Below are 5,000 nucleotides of genomic sequence, written 5' to 3'. Positions count from 1 at the left end.
CGAGACGTAGGAAACTAGAAAACCTGTGTTTATTCCAGGTTTTGCCACCATTTTGCGAGGCAACCGTTAGCGTTGCGGCTGGCTAGCACACGGGCATGTTATTGCGTACATCTTTGCTAACGTACTCACTCAAAGTATCTGCAGGTGACATTCCTCCCACAGATGTTCCATCAAACGTTGAACATTTGTTTACAATGTTCGTCGTCCCGCACACTATGGTCGCTTCCGGCTCGAGGACCAATCAAAATGCAGAAATTATTGCTGTCAGTCCCTTTTATGTAGCAAGTCAATAATAAACACACCGCCCCTTATACTAAAATTACTTTATTACAGCTGATTTTTTTCAATGATACATTATAATACAAACAAAATTGTACATTCGATTCTATTCTTATTCTGTTTAATGAACCTCTCTTTTTTTATACAATTTGAATCAACTTAAGTATTTGACCATCTCGGTATGTTTAGCATCTTCATAAACTCTCAAGACCATCTATACAATTTAATACAGGTTACAAGCTGAAGTGGTAATGTGCCAAAAAATAACAAATACTGACATCTTTAAAAAGAAATGCAATCTCTTTTCACTATGTTTGTCACCTAAGCATTTTGTTGTTTGTGCGCGCGCGCCATGCGACAGAAGCCCAGCGATAACTGGGGGAAGGGAGGGGAAACAACATGACGGCATCCGGGCTTTGCAACTATGGCACAGTGTTGGGACCACAGAAAAAATGGCTACCTTCTGTCTGTTGCCTCATTCAGTTATCCTGCTGTGTACGCATTCAGTCAGTCAGTAGGACCAAAAAAAAATAATAAGGAAATACCCTTCCAGGTTGGTGGGGAGGTGGGACTTTATCCACAAACCCTGACAAAAGTGAACCTAAAAGTGAAGATTGGCATGGCGAGTGAGGTTCTAATGGAATGATATTCAAACTCTTAGCTTTTGACGAAGCATCAACATTCCCATTTTTTCTTCACTCATTAATGTGACAAATAGTGATAATTTTTGTTGCTGGGTATGGGCCACAACTTACGAAACCATCTTAATTCACAAACGCCAGAATATAAAGCATATTTTGTTGACTTTACATTGCTAATAATAATATACAAATTTGTATATAAAGTGAAACCTCCAAAGTCAATTGCCCCAAACATGATACAATTTAAGAGTTCAACCACTTTTCTGGAAAAACATGCCTCTAAGTTAAACAAATCTTGCGCCTTATGTGTTCACAGAGTTCCAAAATCTGTAAATGTGACTTTAATGAGCGCTCCGCTTGACCGACTGGGAGCATTTCCTGCCGAAACGCTTATATAGTGGAAGGCGGACGTGACTGAGGACAGCATGCAGACGTAAAGGGGGAAGGGTGCGCGTGACAGAGGATGCTAAAGACACGCCCCCAGTAGGTATATAGTTCCGGTATGTGCATCGGTTTGGCTAAGGAAACCCGAAAATGGCACCTACGAAGAGACACGCATACGAAGCAGTTTAAACTGCAAGCTATTAGTTACACGGAGGAACATGGGAATCGAGCAGCCGCGAGGGAATTCAAGAGCAACGAATCCATGGTTCGCAAGTGGAGGAAGCAGGAAAACGAGCTTCGCCAAGTCAAGAAGACGAAGCTGAGTGTCCGCGGAAACTAACTGCGGTCAAGCCAGCCTCCACTCGTAAAGTAGCAGTCAAGCCAGCCGCCCCTAATTTTGTTCATTCAAGTTTGGCATTACGGTAATAAGTCGCCAACTCGCGGCGAAAGCCACCTTCAAAATAAAAGCCTTCCAATAATACGGACGTCAATGCTTTTCAGTTAAGGAATGCAACCAGCAAAAATGGAGTTTATTTGATAGCTTATGAAAAATAAATGATAACTGGACTGTACTTATGTAGCGCTTCATCTACACCATCACAGTGCCCAAAGCGCTTTACAAAGCCTCACATTCACACATTCATAAACCAATGGTCGACTGCTGCCATGCAAGGCAATGCCAGGATCACTGGGAGCAAATAAGTGCAGTCCATTTACCATTTATTTTTCCTAAGATATCAAATAAACTACATTTTATAATGTATCTCAACATTCAAATTAACTTTGCTGGGTGGATTCCTTAACCGAAGAGCACTGACGTCCGCATTATTGGAAGCTTTTATTTTGAAGGTGGCTTTCGCCACGAGTTGGCGACCTATTACCATAATGCCTGGTATGAACAAAACTAGGGGCGGCTGGCTTGACTGCTACTTTACGAGGAGGCTGGCTTGACCGCAGTGGAAAACAAGGTGAGGTGGCCCGAGTTGGAAGACCAACTCGAGCAATGGATTCATGAGAACAGTCGGGAGAAGATTGACTACACTACAAAGACAAGATGTTAAGTGATTTTTTTTTTGGGCAAATATTTTCTCATTTTGATTCCAGAAACATGTTCCTAAAAAGCTGGGACAGGCAACAAAAGACTGGAAAAGTGGGGGAATGCTTAAATTTTTTAAAAAAAATTTAAATAAAAAAACACCTGTTTGAAACATTCCACAGGTGAACTGGTTGATTGGAAACAGGTGAGTGTCATGATTGGGTATAAAAGGAGCATTTCCAAAAGGGTCAGTTGTACACGAGCAAGGATGCAGGCGAGGTTCACCACTTTGTGAACAACTGTGTGCAAATAGTCCAACAGCTTACGGACAACATTTTTCAACGTAAAATTTCAAGGAATTTAGGGATTTAATCATCTAAAGTCAATAACATCATCAAAAGATTCAGATAACCTGGAGAAATCTCTTCTTGAAAGCAGCAAGGCCGAAAACCAACATCGAATGCCCGTGACCTTCCATCCCTCAGGCGGCACTGCATTCAAAGCTGGCATCATTTTGTTAAGGGTATTGCCACATGGGATCAGGGATACTTAAGAAAACCATTGTCATTTAACACTTCGTCGCTACATCTACAATTGCAAGTTAAAACTCTTTACCACGAAAATCCGCCGGGTTCTCTGGGCCCAAAGCTCATCTGAGATGGACTGGCACAAGGGCCCAAATTCATCTGAGATGGACTAACGCAAAGTGAAAATGTGTGCGGTGATCTGACGAGTCCACATTTCAAATTGTTTTTGGAAAACATGGATGTCGTGTCCTTCGGTTCAAAGAGGAAAAGAACTGCAGTGTGCTAGTGCCCATGGCAAGGGTAGCATGCACATCTGTGCATGCTACTTCATCATTAATGCTGAAAGGTACATTATAGGTTTTGGACCAACATGTGCTGCCATCCAAGCGGCATCTATTTTTAGGGACATCCCTGCTTATTTCAGCAAAACAACGGCAAGCCACATTCTGCAAGTGTTACAAAAGCATGGCCTCGTAGTAAAAGAGTGTGAGTACTAGACTGGACTGCTCCAGACCTGTCTCCCATTTAAAATGTGTGGCACATTATGAAGCGCAATATACAACAATGGAGACCCTGGACTATTGAGCAACTGAAGTTGTACATCAAGCAAGAATGGGAAATGATTCCACCTACAAAGCTTCAACAATTACAGTTCTTGGTTCTCAAACGCTTATTAAGTGTTGTTAAAAGGAAATGTGTAACACAGTGGTAAAGATGTCCGTCCCAGCTTTTTTGGAACGTGTTGCAGGCATCAAAATCAAAACGAGTGAATATTTTGTAAAAAACTAAAGTTCATCAGTTTGAACATTCAATACCTTTTGTTCGTAGTGTATTCAATTGAATATAACTTGAAAAAGATATGAAAATCATTATTTTTTTTAATATATTTTACACATTCCAACACCATTGGAATTGGGGTTTGTGAAAGTTAATTGGATTGTTAAACTTTGGAGGTTCCACTATCAGGTGGTCATGATGATTTAAAGCACAGGTGTCAAACTCAAGGCCCGAGGGACAGATCTGGCCAATTGCAGCACTTTATGTGGCTCACTAATGCAAATGAAGTATCTTCTTTGTTTCTTGCTAAATGGGTTTGTTCATTTTGTCCAAAAATCTGTACATTTTTCTACACATTCAACATATTGCACTTTTTTTTACCAAAACACCTTAAAATAAATTGGACACGTTGTATGCATGCCGCAATTTTCCATGATTTCAAATTCAAGTAACAATCAAATGGAGCGGTAATTGTGTACATGTAGAAATATGAGGTGACAAAACATTTCTATTATTTTCACAGTCTAATAGCACTCTCATGTGGCCCACGACATCAATGAGTTTGACAGCTCTGCTTCAACGGTTTTGTCACGCCACGAAGGTCGCTCCTAAAACATGGAAAGGAAATACCCAAGTGCTCAATGCCACATTTGTTCATCATCTAACTTGCATGTTCTTTCACAAATGCACACGCAATCCTGATTCAGTCTTTGTTCTGATGAACAATGTTCTTTAATATAACCGGTTTTTGCATTGCCACCTAACCATGATGTGATGTGGCTCCCAGCCTGCTGTCATGGTCATGACTATTACCTGCACACAACCAGCCACAACAGTTCAGTTTGATGAAAGAACAAAAAACTCCAATGGCATTCCACATTCAGCTGAAGTGGATTTAGACTCACACGTACCAGGCTTGCCGTGTACTACTACCCGACTCCTCATCCCAACAACAACACATCTAACCAGGTGCTTTTGCGCCCCTCAATAAAGTCAAATATTAACTCTAAAAATATCTTGCATTTAGCATAAAGTGCTTTAAAAAGGCAGCAGTTTTTTCTTTAAAAAAAGGCACTGATAAAAATCAAGATGTCAGATTATGATTGTTTTTTAAGGCAAGCATGTCACATTGGACACTGATATGTCACATCATCTCTTAAGAGTACCACCACTCTAAAATGACTACTAATAAAATAAAAAAATTATACGTTCCTCACCACTTCACACAGTTTAGAAGACTACTCGGCACATCACCATTGCGTATACATCTGAATGCATTGGGTACTTGTGGAAATAAGGATTCTAAGAATGCTAAAACAAGCACTCAGACCGTGGTTTACACATATGGGCAGTCTA

The 5,000-nt window shown here is 40.6% G+C and overlaps 1 protein-coding gene and 1 long non-coding RNA gene across 6 annotated transcripts in view; both read right to left on the bottom strand.

Annotated features, from left to right (window-relative positions):
* The window catches only part of LOC133481853 (uncharacterized), a 6,198-nt gene extending 6,075 nt beyond the window's left edge, over window positions 1-123 (bottom strand). Inside the window, exon 1 of the long non-coding RNA XR_009789625.1 lies at window positions 1-123. This exon is cut by the window's left edge and continues 402 nt beyond it. This is a non-coding gene — a long non-coding RNA (uncharacterized LOC133481853).
* A 185-nt stretch (window positions 124-308) lies between these two features.
* The window catches only part of taok1a (TAO kinase 1a), a 43,616-nt gene continuing 38,924 nt past the window's right edge, over window positions 309-5,000 (bottom strand). For all 5 annotated transcript variants that reach the window (XM_061781075.1, XM_061781070.1, XM_061781071.1 and 2 more), the window contains one exon: window positions 309-5,000. This exon is cut by the window's right edge and continues 1,256 nt beyond it. The gene's annotated coding sequence lies outside the window, so the exon portion shown is untranslated.

The sequence above is a fragment of the Phyllopteryx taeniolatus genome, chromosome 8 (assembly GCF_024500385.1).
Source record: "Phyllopteryx taeniolatus isolate TA_2022b chromosome 8, UOR_Ptae_1.2, whole genome shotgun sequence".
In the NCBI taxonomy this organism is placed as follows: Eukaryota; Metazoa; Chordata; class Actinopteri; order Syngnathiformes; family Syngnathidae; genus Phyllopteryx; species Phyllopteryx taeniolatus.
This window is presented reverse-complemented; position numbering and strand designations above follow the sequence as displayed.